Here is a 23,651-nt window from a genome sequence, read left to right as displayed (position 1 = left end):
GGACTCCACTTGTGACTGGATTCTTTGTAGAGGTGGATACCCCAATTATAACTTCCTGGGTCCTGCCTGTGAGCAAGTTGGATATTCACTGGGTGACATATGGGTTTGTCCCTAACCTCCTAAGTTTGTTAACAATGCCAGAGTAAGATATTGTGTCAAATCCATTGGCCAGGTCAAGGTAGGCAGTGTAAATGATTTTGCCCTCATCCATTGCTTTGGTGACCTTCTCAAAGAAGTCCACCAGGCTAAGTAGAAATGATCTGCCATTGACAAAACCAAACTGTTTTGGGTCCAGTGTCTGGAGGTTTACTATATCTCTATGGATCATCTCCATGATAATTCTTTCCATGGCTTTACATATAAGGCTAATGAGACTTATGGGTCTGTAGTTTTCAGGGTCCGCAGATGGCCCACCTTTGTGCAGAGGGATGACTGTTGCCTTTCTCTATTCATGAGGCACAACGCCTGTTTAGAGGCTACAGTTAAATAGTAATTCCAGAGGCCCTGATAGGCCATGTTTCATGCTATTTAGAAGACATCCTGGGATATTGTCTTGACCCATTGATGCCGTGTTCTTGGTCTTAGAGAGAGCATTAAGGACCTGTTCCCTAGTGATAGCAGGGGGATTCATACTTGATGATATTTCCTGAGGGAAGCTTGAGGGGGAGAGTGGAGTAAAGTTGCAGATGAATTTATCAGCCAGGCGGTTCGCTATAGCTTCTGGCTCAGTATCGATGGCTCCATTTATAATGAACTCTGCACAAAACTATGTATTGCCTTTCAGGTTGCAGACATAGCTAAAGAAAGCTTTGTGGTTGTCCTTGGCCTGGGAGGCCAAACTTACCTCAAATCTGGCTTTGGTAGACTTTCTTTGTCCTCTGTGTTTTTTGTTTAGTTTGATGAGACTGCCTTTATCCTGCTGGGTGCTGCACCTCCTATTTTTTGCCACAATTTTCTTCCTCCTGTTATACAGCTGATTGATTTTGTGATTCCACCAGGGTGGCTTGTGTTTTGAGATAGTTCTGCACTTCCTAGTCAGTACAGCTGCCTCTATGCAGCTATTAACATGCTTGTACAGGGTTTCTGTGAACAGTATTGCATAAGCAGAAGTGTTCACAGATTTATGGGAGCTTGAAATTTTGCCAGATTCTCACTTAATAGCAGGAGGTTAGCCTTGGAATAGTTCATGAATATTCCAGGTTAAGCTGGGCATCCAGGTTTTATTTTTACTTCAAAGGAGACCATTTTGTGGTCTGATCTTGCCAGGGAAGGCATTATGGTAGGAGGTTGTCCAGCAGTCTCCCATATTAGTGAAGACCAGATCCAGTACAGTTGCACCCCTGGTTGGTGTATTGACTATGTGGTCCATGGAGTTTATTTACAAAATCCAGGAATTTCTGTGCATGTAAGTTTGATGTTGTAAAGGATTCCCAGTTAATAGTGGGGTAATTAAAGTTACCCATGAATATGATATTGGGTTGGATGGTTAGTGTTTCTAATAAGTTTAAATACATGGTATGGGTTTCCTGTGTTATACAGGGGGACCTATAGCTTGCAAGGAAGTGGTATTATATTTGTTTTCCAGGGTTGAACACTGATCTCCACAGACCTTTTTCAGAACTATAGAATACATAAAGAAGCATGCAATCATAATTTTTTTTATATTACTTACAGTTCCTGGGCATTGCTAGGATAACTATTTTGGAGTATTACATCTGAATTTCATTTATTCAGGCACTAGAGCAGCAGCATTTTTATTTATTTCTTTTTGGGGGCAGAAATACATGTATTTATTTATTTATATGTATTTGTTTACTGGGCTAGTCCATTGGGACAAAATGAGCCCATTTTCAGTGGAGGTCCAGGGAGAAAGCTCCGTAATCACATTAACAATGAATACATACATGCAGAACACATATTTGTACATTTCACTATAGAACTATACAGTGCAAGACAGAGTACTATACATTCAACTCTTAGATTAGTAAGTAGCCATATTTGTTTAACATGAGCTGTGGTGGTGGACAGAGTGAGCAAGGTAGAATCCTGGTAATTTATTAACTAACAACATGAAGGATGCAGAGATGTGTACTATAATAACAGAACAAGAGTTAGGAAGTTAGGATAGTTGGGTTAGTCGTGTTGCAATAATAGTGTGAATAATTTATACTTATCAAGTCTTTGGATTAAAATATATGTAAGCACATATAATAGTTAGTAACATTCCTACAGTTATAGGTAAATATAAGGAGAAAGAGTTATAGCAGAGTAGAAGATAGTGGAGGGATGGGATATTGTCAGGTTTTGGGATGTGCAGTTCTGGTGCATGTGCATTGCCATAGACAGGAAAGGTGTTGTTTTACAGATTTTTTAATGAGGGCTGCATTGCTAGTAGTTCTGAATGATGGAGGGAGAGTGTTCATTGTTTAGCAATTGTAAAGGAGGAGACCATCTAATCAGCAGAAAGGTTAGGTTTTTCAACATTCAGAACCAACTGATTTTCAGATCGAAGAGTTCTGTTAGGATAGTATACGGTAAGGAAAGAAAAGAGGGCTGGGCAATTTGTTGGCTTGAATATGAATATATAGGGGGTGGTTAGTTGTAAATATATAAGATAACGAGGGAGTTCTAGCCAAATTAGGGATTTTAAAGATATTCAATGATGTGATGAATATTTAGTACTGGTAACAGATTTTGCAATTTTATTATAACATGAGACAAGTTTAGATTTGAAGATATTGTTGAAGAGAGAGCACCATAAAGAAGAAATGGTAGCAGAAAGGGCCAGGCTAGGGATAATTTAGTGAAATAATTAAGGAAGTATTTGTATCTGTAAAGCATGCCCAGTTTTTTATGTGTTTTTTTGATATTGTTATGAATGTGGAGGTCAAATGTAAGTTTCTTGTCTAAGATAACACTAAGTAGTTTTGGGTTTGGGACAACCTCGATGATGGTGTTGTATTTAGAGTGAATAGAGAATTTGCCCTTGTTTAGGGAGGTGTTTTTTAGGCATAAGTGACATGAGTTTAGTTTTTGGGAGGTTTAGGGTGAGATGATTATTGTTCACCCAGGTTTTTGTAGAGATAAGTGCATTTTAGATGAGTGTCTGTAGTTCTGGTGTGGAATTGGCTGAACAGATGATGATAGAATCATCAGCGTATTCAATGACTGTACCTTGGCTAAGAGTAGAGTGAAAATTATTGATAAAAATGCTGAAAAGAAGGGGCCCAGGTATGGAGCCTTGGGAAACACCTGTGGTTGTTCTACAGAAGGGAGAGAAAGACTGTTGCCACTTGGTTGTCTGTTGTCTGTCTGAGAGGTAGTTAGAGAACCAGTTTAGGGTAGGGGAGAGATGCCTAAGTTGGAGAGTTTAGTGAGAAGAAGAGGATGGGAGATCAAGGAAGAGTTATATGGCAATTTTTCTGGTGTCCCAGGCCCAGTTAACTGTGTCCAATAAGGAGATAAAAGTTGTGGTTGTGCTATGGTCTGGTCTGAAACCATGCCGAGTGGGAGAAAAGAGTTTGCTATGAAGCAGGTAGTTAAAGAGTTGGCTGTGAATACATTTTTCCAGGATCTTAGAAACTGGTGAGAGGATGGCAATGGATTGAAAGTTAGAGATGTCGGTACTATTTCTGCCTTTGTGAAAAGGGAGAATATAACCTTTATTCCAAATATTGGGTATGTAGGACTCCTATATGGATCTTTTAAGGAGTATACTGGTGGGATAGACAATGGAGTTAGCTGGTAATTCTAGGAATTCTGCTAGAAGGTTGTCATGGGCATTGGTGCAAGGTTTAAATCTACAAAATAGTTTTTTTATAATGGAGGTTGGTATAGCAGAGAGAGAGAAGCTGGGTAGACAAGACGGTGGGTGAAAGTATTTAGTGATGACAGATTTTGTGGAGCTACTTATTCCTATGTAGCTTTTATGAAATGTTGAGTGGTTTCAGGTGAACAAGTTTGTCAGATTATGTTAGATGGGCAGAGATAGCACTTCATGGTTATGCAAACTGTCATGCATACAACTCCATTTTGTTTATTCTAAATGCATTCAGATTTGAGCATATTTCAGGATATCCATGCCATTGCGTGGCATGCTGCAGACTGCTGAGGACTGCTGTAGACTGTGTTGCCTTTCACAGAGCATTCACATGAACCCAAGGCCAGGTTCATGATCAGCCCAGAGCGATTTATGTGAATAACTGGAAGTAAACATTTGCGTATTACCTTGATTCATAGAGATAAAGATAAAAAGGGCCCAATTTGCATGCAAAACAGGTAAATAAATAAAAATATAAGGGAAACAGCTTAATGCTACCATAGTAACTTGCCATTACTAATGTTAAGCAGCCAATTACTTAGAAAATTGTGGACTTCTCAAAGTTAGAAAAAAGTAACAGAAATATTGTAATTTAATATGAAACACTTCAGAATGATAAAATTGTGCCATCTAACATCACCTGGCACAATTTCTTAAAGAAATTACAACGGTTTTAGTGAATAGTGAAAAGCTGTCATTTGTAAGAGGAAATTCATTACAGCAGCAGTGGGAATGATTAGAATGACTGAGAAAATCAATTACTTTCATGTTGTTTAGTGATTGTGCATACATATGTGTTTTAATTTTGAAGTACTGAAGTGGTAAGGATGTGTTGTTGACTGAAAATACACATGCTTTACTTGGAGATTTTGAGTGTCATTGAAGAATAAAAAATTACAGTGTTATGAAAACATGGCAATTGTAGGGGCTAGGGGAAAGACAGATATGTTAATAAAGTGATTGCTTTACTGTTCTGAATGTATTTCTAAGACTGCAGACATCAGTGTAGCACAAGTTTACTTGGCTGGTCTGAGATTTTGAATGTGTATATAGTAATAGACTTTGTGTTATCTAACTTTTATAGGAGAATGGCGGGCACACTTTCATTGCTGTGTTATTTAACAGATGATTGCATCAAAAGATTTTGTGCATTATTGTGGTATTTTTTTCCTGTGCAGTAATCATGGAGAATAAGGAATCAAAGCAGAGAAAGGACAACTTCAACAATGAGGAAAACCACAATATCACAGCAGTCCTTAACACATATTGTAAACATCTGTTTGATAAAGGGGTAGCCCAAACAAGTAGGCAAGATCAAATCCTAGAATCAAGCTGTCTTGGACATTAATGCCTTTGCTTGAAGAACCCACACATTAACACAATGCAAGAAGATGATGAATGCTATGGAAAGATGTACTATAAGCAAGGGGTGGCAGAATGGAATTACCCATCCTGGGGCCTCCAACAATTACTCCATTTACTCCATATGAAGAATACCTCCTTTCCATCCAATGGGATGACTTATAACTCAGAAGATAATGACACTGGAATAATCAGAGGTGATGTCAACAGTGGCTGTTACCAACATCTGCAGCAGTACCACTTGTCTGCACAGGAAGGTTGGATTAAAAATAGTAACACATATTTACATAGAGAATTGAATGCTGACTCAGAATGATTACATTAAACACTTGATGATTACTATGAATAGGTTAACCTTCCACATCTGCACAAAATGACAATGAAGGCAGTGTGCCTTGTAAGTGTCCCCAAACCTCCTTAATAAACATACAATATAGTAATGTTTCAAAATCATTTATTACAAGGTCAGCAGTGGAAACAATCAATCCCACTACACTAATAAATTTGGAGCACATCAACAGCAGATATGAGGCAGCTTGAGGAAAGTGGCGCACAGTATCCAAGTTTAATAGCAGAATCTCACAACTAACAAGTTAATAACTCTGCTGGAAGTGACAGTGCATTACAAAGTCAAGTACATGCTGATATTACACTCATGCTTGTGCAGGAGGAAAACCCATGCACCTCAACTTCATTATCTCCAATCCCATACTGACACTTGCAGGATGATGGCAGACATTCAGAGGTAACAGTGCCCATAGTGACACCTCTACAAAGGTAAGTAGTCACAGGAATTTATTGCAGCTACACCAGGAAACATGTAAAGTATTGGCTGCCCAACATAAACTGTGACATTTTTAGGGCTCAGAGCACTGCACTGCCATGGACAGTCAGCTCAAAATGGTAAGATTCTACCAGGGCATGTATGAGGATTTCCATTACTACTTGGAAATGGCACAGAGGAAGAATAATTCCATGATCACAGTGATGTATAGTATGGTGGTACATCAAGAAATGTTGTCCAACTTCATTCATACACTAGCTATGACTTACCAGACCTCAAGCAGGAGTCAGTCTTGGAAGGGAAAAGGACATGATGCTATATAGACACATGGGGCACATCACAAGAGTCTACAAGTACTTCTCAAGAAAGTACTTAATTACTCAGAGGGAACAAGTACAGCAGAATTCATGCAAGCCACATCAACATTCAACTACACCTAGCAGAACCTCTCATTTGAGGTCTCCATCACATTCTCACAACACTGTCCAATCAGTGCCTGCAGGATCACCTCCATCAAGTAGGGCATAACATCAGAGCAACCCATCATCCAGCTCTCAACAGCCCTTTATTAAAATCACTTGAATTACAACATATCCTATCTTTAGGAGATATGAATGGCACATTTGACCTTGACCTGCTGTGAACAAATGAGACATTTCATTTACTTGCAACTTGATCTTCACAAACACAGGTCAATATTTAACTCAAAATGGAATAAGTTATTAAAAATAGGGGGTGGGGTTAGGACAATTTTCAATTCTATGCATTTCATTACTGTAATGGTACTGTTTAAAACCTCATGGAACTGTGGAATGAAATCACTATGTCATAACATATGATTTCTGCCATTAACATGTATGCTCTATGCATTACCATTGTTACAGCTGAAAGTTACCTAGAACTTCAAAGTAGTAATGCACATTTTCATGGAAAGACAGAATTGAGAAAATTACAGATTAAAATGAGTAGCCTGCTATGTTAAAACCTTCTGCCACTTCACCCTCACTGCTGCACTAATGATATTTTTTCCTCTTTGAGGACAGAAATTATTGTGTGACAAAATAAAATAAAATGATTTGATATGCAGTACCTCAACAGAAAAAAAGATACTTTATACTGAGAAAACATTGTATAATAATAATAATAATAATAATAATAATAATAATAATAATAATAATAAATCAGCATGATACATTTTCATTCAATAGCAAGGTGTGAATTCATGTTAAATACTAAAGTGACACTTCAGGATATTCAGTACATGCATACCTAGGCACATCACGTCACTAGAATGTATTGTGCAAAACTGTTAAAAATGTGATTATTACTTATGTGATGCTTACAACATCACTGAAGAGGAGTCAGTAAGCACTCAGGCTTGACATTTGGAAATAATAATATGAGTAATTGTTCCAAAATAATAATAAAAAATTATGTAAAGTTGGGAAAGAAATACTTGATTAACAGTGACAGTAGTTCATACCTCACACAGCATAGCCCACAGATATCACTGGATGCATGAATTATACTTGATGGAGCAGATTCAATAAAGCATATATGGTCTGCTCAGACTGTGTTCATGTCATGCACGGAGGTAAGCAAACCAGTAGAACTCTCATAATTTTATCAATGAAACATAGGCTCATCTTTGCTTGCAACTTAACTATGCACAAATGGGGAAAGCAGTATAAATGTGTATTTTGCATGGGCAAAGACTTTGCCATCAATTGTGCAAACCAGCTGCTCAGCTGTGTGGTTTGGGAAAGTGCACAATAGTATGCATTACTGATGTTTACTGCCCTTTTAGTCTTCATCCCATGAAAGTACATGTAAAAACACAAACAAAGGGAAGGCACATTTTAAGGAAAGAACACATATTTACACTGTACCCATGTGCTACTTGCACCCATGCACTTAAAGGTTGGTGTCTCAGTACTTGTTTCCAAATACATCTACTACACTACAGGAATAAATAAAAAATGGTTTCTTATATACAACATACATGTTTATACTTACAATCCATACTCAGATTTGCCAGTACTTGTAGTAATGTGGACAGCTGTCTGCATATAGTTTGCAAAGCTGTCTTTTTACACATTGGAAACACAACAGCAAATATTACAATTTGCCTAATCATCAATCTGGCAACACGCAGATCTTTAATATCTTGACAGTTGTACATGGCTAGCCATGCATTTCAGACGGGCCTACTGACATCCTTTTCTAAACATCCAATGCTTATGTAATCCACTATAGATTGTCTTGCAGTATTGTAAAAGTCAGACTTGTGCCATGGCACTTGTGTTAAGTACTATTCTGTGTAAATAGGTAAGTGAGGTTTCTCTTCTCACTGAGGTCAGTTGGTATGTCTGTCTATGTTTGTGGTTGACATTCAAGAGTGCATTTTATACCAGTATATCAGACAGTGCTATTACCATCTTCTTCTCACCAGACACTGTTGATCTCATCAGCTATAAAGTGTTGGACACTATGAAAGCCAGACTTGTACTGTGGTGGTTGCTTCAAATACTCCCTAGTTGGTGCACCTTAGTTAGAATGGGGTTCTGTTCTCACTGAGGTCAGTGTGTTTGTGTGTGTGTGTGTGTGTGTGTGTGTGTGTGTGTGTGTGTGTGTGTGTGTGTGTGTGTATGTGTGGGTGTTTTTGTTCAGTTGGCTGACAGTCATAAGACCATTGTATACCAATATGTCAGACACTGCTATTATCATCTTCTTCTCACCAGACACTGCTGATGTCAGCAGCTATAAAGTGTTGTTGGACACTCAAGAGGCCAGAATTGTGCTGTGGAACTTGTGTTAAGTACTGTACTTTGTAAATGGTTAGATAGGGATTCTATTCTCACTATAGTCAACTGTGTGTGCCGTCAACATTCACTATGGTGATATTTTAGAATGATATGTGAATCCACAGCTATGTCAAACCCTACTCCGAACATCTCGTTGTAGCATACATTGATTATGTCATTCTGTATAATATGCATTCTGACAGCATTCAAGACAAACCTGTGCTGTGGCAGTAACATTAACTACTGTGTTTACAAACTACTTTACATACATGTATAGGGGTTCTAATCTGACAGCAAGCAACTTGCATGTCTGTACATAGACTTATAACTTTGAGACAATATCACATAGTGATGTAACTCCACATCCATGTCTTACACTCCTCCCAACTTGTTCTCCTCCACATACAATGATGCTGTCATACTGCATAAAGTGACACTGTTACTGTCAGACATATGTGGTGTTGTTACTGTGACATTGCATGGCATTCATACTCTATACCTACACAGGTGTAATATTAAACTCAGGCCCAGTCTACTGCTGTGTGTGCTTGTGTATGGTTGGTGGTATGTTATGGCCATTGTATGATCTTTGGAATCATTCTTCACTGCACTATCACTTGGAAAACCTTTCAAATAGCCCCATTCATCCACCTTCTAACTTTCTCCGCTGGCCACATGACATCCTTTCTGCAAAGAAGTAGAGAATGCCGTCATGTAAAAAATGCATACGCACATCATGAAGCAGTGTCCTTCCATAAGCCTCTGCAAGCCATGTCCAGACCACTGCATGTGTGATTGTTAATTCTGTCATGATGTGGAGCAGATGTCTCATATGGCAGGATGTAATGCAATCAAACAAGTATACACATACAATAGGCTTACTATCTTCTATAATATAGATATAGGGATTTTTTACAGGGTATAACAATGGTTAGGATTTCATGTGATGTTGGTGATTAGTTTAATAATGTCCTATGGCCCTATGAATGGTTGACATGTCAAGGTTTGTTTCATTGACATGTGCTATATTGAGGTGTGGATGTACAGTATGGCTGCAAAAGGGTCTCAAAATGTGTGATGTGAGCTAATGTATATATGGCCATTGATGCCATTGCAGTACATGCTCGTTATGCAACAGCTGTAGCAATATGTCTCCTGAGAACTGTTGACATGGTATGATACACTGTCATGTATACTGTTGTCATATTAATACATGTGTTATCTTAGTGGAGCAGATAAAACATCTACACAGCTCACATTCTGCCATCACGGTGACACTTGTAGTTTGGCACACATGTGCATGTGAATACATGCCATCATTAAATGTTCTGTGACTGACATCAATATCAATTGATATTGGTTACATGGTCAAATAAGTCTTGTCTCATACACATGGTTGTTATACTGTGAAATACACAACCAATGTATCACATGTTAGGATGCAATTGCAGCCTTGTGGAATTCATTGTATGTGCAGTTGTGTTGCTACAACCAAGGATTACTGAGGTGGTCAGCAGCACCTTTGTGTGACTATTTGCATTTGTGTCAGGAAATGTTCTGCATGAGCCAGAAACTACTGATCTCTGATGTGTTCATAGGTTCATAGGTAGGTACTAGGTTATCGGCCCAAGGGCCTATGTAAGCCTAGCCAACAAGGTTCCCTGGCTTACGCCACCCAAAAAAGTTATTTTCCTGTGTCACTGTCGAGCAGAGACACAGAATCCTGATATGATAACCAAACACCTTAAACACAGCTTGCCTGTGAAACACATATAGGTATATACTGTGCAAGTGATGAAAGTATATGACATTGGTATGTTGTATGTCTGGAATGTGATGAATGGCCAAGGCTGTATGGAGGTCTTGTCACAAATTATTTATTCCAATACCTATATTGGATGGCTCAGTGGTGCAGCTATTAACACTGTCACCTCACAGCAAGAGGTTCTCTGGTTCAAATATCTGTGCAGAGTTTGCATGTCCTCCATGTGTTTTCAAGGGTTTCCTCTGGGTGTTCCAATTTCCTCCCAGATTCCAAAGACATGTCTGGAGCATTTCTCCTCAGGCCTCTGTTGAAAATAGGCTCTGTCCTAGTCAGGCTTTCCCAGTCAACAAATGTTAAATAAATAAATAAAATAAATAAATAAATAAAATGTTAAGTGGAATACACAACTATGCACAGATCTGTGTGTGGATGTCAGCAGACATACCCACCCAAAGGACATAAACAACCTGCTAGATGACAGCTTATCTCACATGTCACTACCATTTCACCCCTGTCCATCAGCCAAAGTATACATGCAAACTTTATTCAGTTTTTTTCCTCAGCAGGGCAGCACATCTGTGCACTCTCCATGGTTAATAAAACAGAAGCAATGTTTTCTGATAATGTCACCAGTCACCTGTAGTGTGACTTAAACCTGGCCTACCAGACACAGTTGGATCCATATGTCAGTACAGCCTTCATATAGCCTATGTTCCCATAGAAGTGTGTACAGCAAAATGCATCATTCTAACTCAGGGAAACAATCACTTGATGAATGGAGTTATATACACATTCTGACTCTCTTCATGTGTGAGGTAGGCCAAGGAGTCATCATGGAGTTTCTCTAAAGGGACACAGGTAATATCCCAACTGTGTACTAAACCCATGTTTGATTTGTTTAGCGTACATCATGTCTGTTACATCTGTTCACTGTCTTCAAGAAGATTAACAAGGGAATGCATGATGACAACAATATCATCCTGTGTAACTTGATCTGGCCAAGGCAGTTGACTCAAATCAACAGTTGGGTATTACAGAGAGACTGCCACAAGTGGCCATAAACACCTACATCACCAAATGTGTAGATAATTGGAACACATACATAACAGAGAAATATGTTGCTGTGTGTGAAGTCACCCCTATCTAGAGTCCAGTGACCAGGTCAATACCTCAGGGCTCTGTGCTAGACCCTTTCTAGTCCATTATTTAAGTGTCAGTTTCCAGCTTTGTGGAGGACTGCAAATTGTGGACAATTATTGAATCCAAGTGTGGTATTGATATAATGCATACAGTATCAACACATACAAAGGTTTGATGCCACAGCCATGGGGACACGTTAGATAAAGGAAACTCATGGGAGAATTAGTTCCATTATGATCAATTGCACAAGATAATTATGACATGGACAACGCACTCCTATGAGTAGACCAAGTGGTATGCACACCTGTTAACTAGCCAGGGTTGCTTGTTAGTTCTAATACAGGTGTAACATTGTCCCTCTGATCACCCCCAGCAGATGCTACATTTTGAGTGAGGCATGCTTGATTCCCCTCAGAGATTGCTGATGAATCAAAATAGTTGCACATGTGTACTCTTGAAGAACCATCTATGATTACTCACAATGACATATGTTATGTGGAAGACATGGGATTACTGGTGGAATTATTCTGATATTATCCCTGATTGTACATTCTTCTGTCTACTGTTGTCCATAGGCCTGTTACTATGTGTCCCACTTGGTTAAGATCTCTGCTGACATTACATTCATATTCAGGCAATTCATTCTGCACAGCTTCACAATATGCACATAATTCCTAGTGTATATACCATCAGGAAACTTATATCACAAAGTATCCACTCCACTGATATGTCACTTTGTGTGACAGTCATATAAAATGCAATAACTGTGCAGTCAGCACTGTATCATGTTGATATGTGATTAGTGTTCATGTTACAACTGTCTTCATTGAATCTGCTGTAAATTACCATCTTTCACCTGTTCTCTTCCCCTGTGTTCATTCCTAGAATTCATCTGTGTGTCCCTTTACAACACACACACTTCCCTTATTTATTTATAATGCATTCTATGTTTCGTTACTGCTCATTTGCACAACTTTTATTCAGTATGCCTGATAGGTTTCCACAATACTCTGCAATATATACACTTTCATGTAGTGTGTTGGAACTATATACATTGCTTTATTAATAACTCTTGTAATCAATGTGGCATTCTGCGCAATCATGCAGACCTAGTTTGCCCATAGATAAACATGTTTACATGACTGCAACATTGTTACTAGTCATGAAACCATGCTTGTTTACATTTAAATGTGGCATGTTGCATACATACGCGGTAAGCTCTGCTGCTAACTGAGCAAACACATAAACTCCATGTAGGCTTCCAGCTAAGCCTACAAAGAGTTGATTGAATCCCCAGCCAGGTATGTGTTTTTTCACAAAAAAGGAAACGCTAACCTGAATCTCATGGCCCACTGTTATAGACTAGACACTGCCTCTTTACCTGTACAGCTGTATGCCACGCATATCTAATGTAAGATGCAGAAATCTGGGCAGTGAAGGCAGAGCAGCTGACAGAACAAAAGGTGATGAGACGAGACTGGTGTTAGGATGCACACTTTGGGACAAATGAAGAAAGACATCGGAAGAGAAACCCAGCTAGCTCCAATTGCAGGAAGGCAAAAAAGAACAGATTACATTGGTTTAAGCACATATACAGGAAAGAGGAAGATAAGGTTTGGGGGAGTCAAGACGAAGGTAAAACGAAACACGGATGTCTAGCAAAGAGATAAACAGACTACAATCAGGCATGACTGTCAATGAAGGATAGCAGTACTAAATCCAGAAAGGTGGTGACAAATGATGCAACACCCAGACCCCAGTTTAAAAAAAATGGGAGAATGTTAATGATGGTGGTAGTGCTTCTAGTTACAGTGGTATACAGAATGAGCATTGATCTCATCCAAGTGTGTAGACTAGTAATGAGAAATGTGCAAATCTGACTATTAAGAAGAATGTAAAACTGGATTGTACAAAAAATGACATGTCATGTCCGTTTGGGATAACTAAGACAAAAAGAGAAAACATTTGTTAGTAACATAGCTATATTGTTCTGCATATTACAAAATCTCTAGTTTAATTAGATGTAAATATAAAAGTGAGCATTTTGGAGTTTCCAAAGATCCCTTTGATGTTGACTTCAGGATTAATACACCCTGTGGTCTCAAATGATGCAGGAGATGATCATGGTTCATCAGAAAGATTAATATGTTTAATAGAATACTATGTGTACCTATATTAGTGTCATTTGTAAGATGTTTTAGCAGGTGAAATCACTGAACAGATTCAGTTTCTTCATAAGGTTTTATATACTTATGATCAAGAATTTTAGTAATGAAGGAAGGACATTTGTGGAAAAAAAACTATTGGATCTATTTAAAATGGTGATAGATCTGTGGAATACTACAACTGTATGAAACAGTACCTTTGTTCAATGATCCTCAATGGAATATTTCTTCATGAAGTAAGATGATCATGCATTAAGAAAAATGTAACCATAAAATCTGCAGAAAAGTATATGGTTTAGGAGCTTATGTTGTGCTTTCACTTTGATGCCTGAAAGCTTATTGAGTTTAACCCTAGAAATATATTTTGCCATAAAATATTCCAAATTATATTGTCTTCCAATTTTAAGAAATCCAGCATCATGCAGTAGATTCAGGCTATTACAGAAACAAAAAGTTTTGGAAATGTATTCATTTTAATTAAGGTGGTCTTTACTTTAATCCTGATGGAGTAAAAGTTAAAGTGAATGGAAGAATTAATCTCCATTTTATATTTTATTTCTAAGCACTTCATCTGAAATAAGGACGTGTATAGAGAAGATGTTAAGAAGGAAATTGTTATCACATTGAAATTACTGTAGGGAGAAAAGAGTAGATTTTTATAAATGAGGTTTGGGAACAAACCAGTTTGTCCAGAGACACATTCAGTAGTTACAGGTTAGGCAGAAAAAGATGGGGGTAGGAATTGGTTGGGAGGGCGGGCAAGGATGTTAAGGATGGGATGAAAAGAAGGGGCTGGGCAAAGCTTGGGAAATAAAGGATTAATGTAATAAAGGAAAGTCTGGAGGATGTGAGGTAGGTGTAGGTTGGGGTTTAATGTTTTTCATGTGTGTATAGTTGAAATAGGGATCAGATTTAGATGTGATCTTACTACAAGGCAGACATATGTCTAAGATGACCTGTAGGTACTGGTGTGGTCAGATAGACCTTGGATTAATAGTTTTGTGGCTGTAGGAGGTGGGTAAAGCTGGGTGTGAAAGGGTTAGTATATGCTTGGTTGGGTCTGTGTTTTTTTTTCTGCTTTCTCACTGCTAAGCTTTCAGATAATGTGATGATAACAACCAGGTACTCCCACCACGAAAAAATGAAAATACTTATTTTCAATCAATGAACAACTCAGAGTTCCTGAACAGCCAGCATAACACAGTCAGTGAGCCCTTTGGCTGCCGGTGAAGAGTTTTTTTGTTGTCTTTCAGATAATGTATTATGACTGTGTGTGTGTATATGTGTGTGTGCGTGTGTGTGTGTGTGTGTGTGTGTGTGTGTGTGTATGCATGTGCGTGTGTGTGTGTGCGTGTGTGCGTGTGTGCATGTGCGTGTGTGCATGTGTGCGTGTGCGTGTGTGTGTGTGTGTGTGTGTGTGTGTGTGTGTGTGTGTGTGTGTGTGTGTGTGTGTGTGTGTGTGTGATGGCTTTTAGCAATGGCAGGTAGCCCATGGATAGATGATGGGCTACTGTTGTTTTGGCTGGGGTCTGTTAACAAAAAAAAGATAAAAGATGAACAAAAGAGGATAAATGTTACCACATTTGACAAGGGTCTGAGGGCTTTAGGTAAAGCTAGGGACGTAAGTGTCATTGGGAGTGGCTATATTATTGGTGGGTGGTTTAGGTAGTTTCTTTGGAGAGGAGCTCAATGATGGGTTTCCTGATGCTTGACCAAGTTTGGAATTAATACTTCAGTTCTCTCTGTAAATCTATAGGTGGCTCAAATCATGCACTCCTTTTAATATCACATTTTCAGTGTTATATTGCTGCTTTCTCACTATGCTGTGGCTGTTTTGATATATTCTCCCCAGCTGAAACTGCGATTTCTTTTTCCATGCTCTGAACAAAGTAGCGTAATGGCAGCCACTGTGCTTGTGTGGTGCAGCAGTAACCATCAGTGGAACGGGGCTTTACCTTGCAACAGTACAGCTTTTCACAGAATGTCCAGATGTTTTGTAGGATTTCCTCATAATTTGACTTGTTACTCATAAAAATACAGCTTTCTGAAGAGGGGTAAGTCTGGAAAATCATTTAAGACTGAAATCCCTAAATAATGTTAGAGACTTGATTTTCAGATTTTATATCCTTTGCAAAATACATGGTAGTACAAACGCGGTTATTCAAGCAACTTTCTAAGATTATGAGAGCAGTATTTATAATTTGTCCCTACTTTTGGGCCCTTGTCCTCCCATTAATTTTGTCTTTGTCCAGGTTGTTTGTGCTAAGACGTTGAGAGGTAAATGTAGAAAGGGCAGGCAGGAATGACTGTTGGTCTCACATGCGAATAGCGTGGTAAATGACAGGGTGAGCATAGTTCTCACTGGTACATATTTAAGCAGAATGTGCAGATTTTTGCCTCAGAGTTTAGTTCATGTTTTCATAAATTGTGTTTTTTTGGTAAATCATTGACAAACCATTTAAGATTGCACCCAGGAAATAATACCAGACATTTGAGTTTTGGGCTTAATACCCTTCATAAAATCCATGCTAAAGCAAAATGTGCGATTCTATTAGCTTTCTAAGTTTGTAGGAGTGATACTTAACATTGTCCCTAGTTTGGTCATTTGTTTCCCCATTATTTATGGCTTTGTCCAGATTTTTTGATTTAAGAGGTTGAGAGGTATGCAGAGGGGGTAGATGCACTGGTGGGAGGGGGGAGTTCAAAAAGAAAAGAAAAAGTGAAAAATAATTAAAACAAAATATAGGTGAGGAGAAATATAAAGGAAAGGGGTTAACATTGACAAGACGGCAGCATAGCTAGGGTGGCAAGGGAAGTTGGGACACATTTCATATGCTCTTAAAAGAGCAGGAAATATTGGGACAGGGGGGCTCATTACAAGGATCACTGCTTGTTCTTTTTTTGTGGTTAGTATTATTGATTTCACTTTCGGATGGCTAATTACTGTTATTTATTTTTTCTGTTGATAGGTCACATCATTTGTTTTAGTCGACTATTAGGTGCTTTCTGGAGCAGATGGCGGAGGTGCAGACTTTGTGACATAGATGGGCAGTTATCATTTCACAATGGGAAGACCTGTTTCAGGATTTGCCTAGCAGTGAGAGTCTGGTGCCTGAAGAACAGGGTGACTCCAGTTGGAAGAGGAGAATGCAAGCAGTAAGGGGCAAGGAGGTGACCATAGGGAAGAGAGCATGTCTGTTGAGAGAAGTGGTCACAGTGGAGGATTCAGTTATTAGATCAGTGCATGCTGCACCTGCAAGTAATGACATGTTGTTGGAAGTTCCTATAGGCATGTCAGACTTAGGGCAAGGGGGAATAGTTTTGGTGTATGTGGCGATGGGTCACATCAGGAGGCTAGGGAACCTGCAAGTGGCTTGGGAGGCCAACATAGATTTGCTGAGGGGGGCAGGTTGTAGGTGAGGCTGTTACTGATGTGTGTGTGTAGTACAGGTTTGTGCAGAGGTAATTTGGCATCGTCCATGGAGGGTACAGATTCACACTCGCAGGAGGTGGATTCACATTTTAGATTGTGACCTGGTGATTGATTAGCTATACAGGCCATGGGGCAAGGGAAAGGGGCAGTATTTTTGACCCCTCATATAACTTCCTCGGTTAAAGAAAAGATGTGGAAGGGAGAGTACTTTAATATCTTTGATTTAATTTATATGGAGAGGGTTTAGAATTTGTTGGAGTCACAAACTGCAAACAGCAAAGATCTTCTGGCAGCTTTAGTGGCCCTGGGGCAAAGGAGAGCGGGCAGATTACAACTGAAAACTTTGGGAAAATTGGGTGTTGGGCTTTGTGTACTATATGGTGATTTGGTTGGAGAAAGATAGTGTCTTGGCCTTTCCGCTTTTGGCATATTTGTTATGATCTGAGAGGTGCAATAGCTCTGGGCTGGTAACACTTGGTTATGGTACAATCAGAGGTTTTGTAAGCAGAAAGTGTTTGATCAGTCCCTGCATTGGCTGACCACTATGATGGATAGCTTTGTTACAGTTAGCAGATGGAATAAGGTAAGAGGAAAAGGGACAGGGGTGTGTTGGGCCTTTAATTCAGGGAGGCGCTTGTGGGTGGCATGTAGATTCTTACACACTTGTTCAAAGTGTGTAGGTATACATCCAGTGGTGCAGTATGGCCAGTGGGAAGTCAATGTGGTGAATAAAACTTTGTTTTTAGCTGATTTGAGTGGGATGCCATCTTCATTTCAAGGATTCCAAAGTATGAGAGGTAGAGGTAATTTTCATGGGTCGAGGGGGGGGGGGTCCTTTTGGGGGATAAGAGAAGGACCTGGGTGCACAGCCACCCATTAAGCTGCAGTTGTTGTGTCTCATGCTCTAGTGATTTTCTGTTTTGGTAGTTTTAGAGGAATTAATTAATGAATTTTCTAAGGGATTTTCTATTAAATCAAACGTAGGAGGGATTGGAGTAGTCTGTAAGAACTTGTGATCAGTATGGGGAAAGGAAGATCTTTTGGAAGCTTTGGTGGAGATGGAGTGGTGGGCAGGTAAGCTACTGGGCCCTTTTGATAGCCCCCATCTTTGGCAGTTTTAAGGTCTCGCCACTGGACTTGGCTCCTAAGAAATCGGCTGGTGAATTTCGTATGATTCACTATTTATCTTACAGGGATGGGAACTCCATTAATGATTTTATTTCAGCAGAAAATGATAAGGTGAGTTATGCATCTTTGAACTATGCAATGCTGGTCATTCTGGGGTTTAAACATCCATGGTTGGTGAAGGTGGATATTGAATCTGTGTTTTGACTTTTGCCAATATGGGAGAAAAACTGTCTGTTTTTAGGCATGGTGGCTGGAAACAAATTTTATTTTGACAAGGCTATGCCAATGGGATGCTTGATAGCCTGAGCTACTTTTGAGAAGTTTAGCATGGCACTACATTGGATTTGGCAGCAGTGAGTGGGCACTCGAAGAGTGACTCATTACCTGGATGATTTCCTCATAGTAGGTGAGGCTTATGGGGGAGTATTGCAAGGTATGTAAGAGTTTTTGGGGATGTGTGAAGAACCAGGGGTCCTGTTGATGAGGAAGAGTTTGGAAGGTCCAGCTAAGTCATTTGATTTCTTGGGTTTGGTAGTAGATGTGGAATGCAGATTGCTTTGTCTACCAGGGGAGAAGATAACCTGTTTGATGGAAAAGACAGGAATGAGGGCAGTTTTTTTGGGGGGTGGTGGTTTTCGGCTCATTGGCCAGCAAAGTGGAAGGAGGATTGGAAGAAGGATGTTGCATTCTTGGAGTTAATGCTAATTTTAGCTGCATCTGTGGTTTGGCAGGAGGGGAAAGAGGGTTATTTTTAATTTGGACAATATTGCAGTGGTTTGGATTTTACAGATAAAGATGGCAAAGTCTGAACGGTTACTGTTAGTTTTATCTAAGTTGGTTTTGCAAAGTTTGCTGAGTCATTTTTCTTTTACAGGTGTGCTTGCAGCAGGTGCTAGGAATGGGATCACTGGCAGTTTGTTTCCCCTTCAGTTTTCCAGGTTTAGGCAGTTAGCTCCAAGGTCAGTGGAGAAATGGAAGGCAGTGCCAGATGAAGTATGGCAAATTGGGCCAAAGTGTCCAGACGGTTGGAGGAGCATTCCTGGCAGTGTCTAGCAGGAGGGCTTATGGTAGGGTACTGCATGATTTTTCGATTTGTTTTACAGCTGCCTGAGGAGGAGGGAGTCTAGTCAGAAGAACTATTATTGCAATATTTCATGTAGGCTTGGGTACACGGTAAGGCAGTGCAGTCGATTTGCTTGGGTGGCAGGGTTACGTGATTCCCTAAGCCCTGGATGGTTGGGCATATATTGAAAGGATGGGGGTAGAGTGGATGGCTTGAATATGGATAAGTATTGGCCAGTGACAAGACAGGTTTTGAAAGTTTTATTGTGGGGTTTAACTCTGGTGACTGGGGATTCAGTTGATTATGTTTTATGGGTGATCTTGAGCTTGCGAATGTTTTTTGGAGCATTTAGACTGCCAGAATTCTTAGGGTCATTGGTTTTGGGGGACAATATGACATTGTCTGCTGCAGTGCATATTTGGTTTTAAAGATCTAAAATGGAACAGGTAGGGAAAGGCACACAAATAGTTCTGGGGAAAGATAGGTATTAATGGATGTGCCCGGTGGTTTAGGCTAGGAAATTGCTATATGATACAGAGGTGTATTAAAATTCATCCGATGCACTGAAAAGTACAAGTGTCACTGTTGGCAACACAAAAAAATGAAAATTAGCAAACACGTGTTGAATTCAGACCTACACACATTTTCATAACATAATATTTCGCTTAAAGTTACACTGGAAGAAACTGGGTTAAAAGGCAATGAAAAAAATCTATGGTCCTTGTTAACATAATCAGGGCGTCAAGTGGATCCACTTGGTCAGAAGACTCTGATGTAAAAATAAACACAGGGTACAGGATCCAATTTAAAATTATTGGATTATAAGAAATAAATGTTAAATAATATTTGGGCTGTTTGACATGTGAGAAGATGGGAATAGTACAAGAAATACACAGATTGAAATTAAAAAAGTGAATGAACTAAGGATATTATATAGTTACACAATCAGAGAAACACAAATAATACTGAAAAGACCTACAAATGAGATCCAGTTCATTACCACTGTGAAATACTTACAGGCTTATGGTATTTGCCAGGGGAAAATTACATACAATCAAATCCTGAAAATATTCAATTAAGGCAGGGGCAAGGGGAATATAAGTGGTGGTCAGGAATAGACCAGAATAACTGAAGCAAACCTAATGCTTACCTGTTAACAATGTCAGTAAAAGCAGCATTACTTACTTGGCAAACACAGCACCAATTTAATTTCAATAAGTATAAAATATACTGCCAAATAATAAAACATTGCCATTATAATTAAATATCTATGTATAGCATTAGCAAGTTTAATTTTTTGCTTTCAAAAAATCCAAACAATTGGGGTGTGAGTGCCACAAGACTCTCAGACCCCCACAGGGTCTTGCTGTAATGTAATGGTCTTTATGCATTATCATTAAAGATAAAGATTTGCTAGCTAATCTTGCTTTTTTTACTGCCATCTAGAAAAACAATGTATGTTCCCAGCAATGCTATGTGTCTCAACTGATTAATATGGCAAAATTATTCTTAACACACACACACACACACACACACACACACACACACACACACACACACACACACACACACACACACATACATTAAAAGCTTATCATCAGGCAAACTGGAGGAATAACAATTCACCTATGTTATGTTGTCAGCCACATGGAAGACCCACAGAGAGACAGGAAGGGCCTGCACAATCAACACAGAACAAGCCACAGGTAAAGGGTCAACCAAACTCATGAACTGTAGAATTGCAGTGTTACTCACTGCACTACTGCACTGATGATGAGCTTCTGTCACTCAAATCTGGCCAAAACATGAATGATTGACACGTATCATGTGCAATACCAATGCTCATGATGGAATGTGTGTAATAATGGAGAATGCTGGACTTTGCTAATGTCGGTTTGTGCTGCTTAGAATGCTATGCCAGTTATGTAATTTGTCAGTGATGTGTTGCTGTCACATTCTGAATGCTCTCAAAGTGACAACAGAAGCTGAAGTATGGTAAGCAAACACAGAGCAGTTTGCCACATTAAAGTGGAATGTTGTTCAGTTTAACTCAGTATAATGTCCAAAATATAGTACCACAAAAGTGCATAATAATAACTGCAACAAAAGTGAGCCAAAATACACCATACAACCACAATATAAAACAAAGAAATCAGAAATTAAGTTCCAAAAAATGTAAATCTCCCTATCAAAAAGTCTCAAAATGGTATGGTATTCTCATCCCTCAATATTATGCTGCCGTACAGAAATTAGTCCTAATTAATTATTCTGAGGAAGTGAACACATTTGCCCATAAATATAATTGCATCTTATATCTGAATCAGTTTTCAGTGAGAAACATGTAATGGTTTTCTGACAGATTTTTGCCTAACAGTGAAAGTGCACTTTAAATTGAAAACACAAACAATACTAAACCGAGATGGTTGCTTGAGTAGAAGGTGGTTAACAGAAGCACCTATGAGGCCTAGATAACATCATATTAAGATTTACTGCAAGTATTTCTTGTTTCTTAGATAGGAATTACTGTTGTATGGGTGAGTTTTGAAACATGCTCACAGCAGAATTTTTACTTAAACTACACTTTTAGTTGTAGGCAAGCATAGCTGTAGTTCTGCTTTCTTAGGGTTAGGGAGTTTGTTTAGTATCCAAATCTGAATCCTCTATTTTTATGTCAGCTATCATATGTGACTTTTCACCATTAACATGCAATGCACTCTGGACCATGAGTTATGCACAGCCTGTTGTTCTCCACTATTGTCAGAAAGTAATACATTCTGGACAATTTCATCCTCAGCCATCCTCACACACACATATCACACATATTCATGCAGACATACATGCGCTGACATGCGCGCGCACGCGCGCACTCACACACACACACACACACACACACACACACACACACACGCACACTCACACACACATGCACACACACAGATACACACAGACAAACACACACACACACACACACACACACACACACACACACACACACACTAACACACTCAAGCAATTGCTTTCAGCAAACACTCTATCTTGTGTCATTAATCCTGCCATAGTAGATAAGTGAATGTTTAATAGCATGCCTCTCAACTTCTTGGTTCTAAAATCAGGGAACAAGCTTAAAAATAATGTCTGACAATGTCCCAAAATTAGGGACAGATTTTAATTTGCCACATAAATTTACTTAACTTACATATTTACTTAACTAAAGTTTCTTGAATAACAGGTTTTGCATTAGCATGCATTTTCTGCAGGATATGAAATAAAAAACTCAAATGTCTGTCATTATATACTGACTGCAATCCTTATCAATTTGCCAAAAAACAGACATTTTATCTGGGAATAAGGCATACTTCCTTACCCACTCCAAAAACGGGGGAAAAAAGGCAAAATAATAATAATAATAATAATAATAATAATAATAATAAAAATCACCTTCTGTGTATTCTTCTGGTATCAGAGCATATTGCTCTGGATAAGTTCTTTGCTGTAGCTTCTTCTGAGTGTGGAATACATACCCTCTCTGTGTAAGTGACTTTATCTATGTGATCTGGATTCTTCCAACCAACACCCAAAAGACATAATATAGGCAAACTGGTAAAAAAAATGTGAGGCAAAATCAGGGCCATTCTGCAAAATCAGAAAAACTTGAAAACCATGTTTAACAGTAATCATACAAGAGAGATAAATCACTTGGCATTTATAGACACACATGTCTAATTGCGGTAAAAAAATAAATAATAGCATTAGTCACAATGATAAAGAAAACCATCTTACTACATACAAATAGACACTAGTGTTCAAAAGTCAGGTTAATGGCTGTTTAAATTGAACAAACAACAAAGCAGTCAATAACTTTCAACAGATAGCACTCATTTGTACCCAGCAGTTATAAATCCACTTTTCAGAGTACTTTAGACATCTGATTATGATAAAAAAGGCCATTTACTGTATTTTAATTTTGCTGTAAACTAACTATAGACGGTCGTTAATATATTTCAAGTTGATTCACACAAAGCACAGTAATCCTTCTAGCTAGAATAATCAGCAAACAGCAGTTGTTAGTCAAAATACCCCACTGGCAAGCCAGACATTTTATATATAACTTTAAACTACTTACACATTTAGTAACACAAGATCCACTGGAGTCACCACACGAAAATTCTCACTGAATATAAAACCTT

The sequence above is a fragment of the Protopterus annectens genome, chromosome 5.part1, assembly GCF_019279795.1.
Source record: "Protopterus annectens isolate FY-2018-M chromosome 5.part1, PAN1.0, whole genome shotgun sequence".
Taxonomy (NCBI): Eukaryota; Metazoa; Chordata; order Ceratodontiformes; family Protopteridae; genus Protopterus; species Protopterus annectens.
This window is presented reverse-complemented; position numbering follows the sequence as displayed.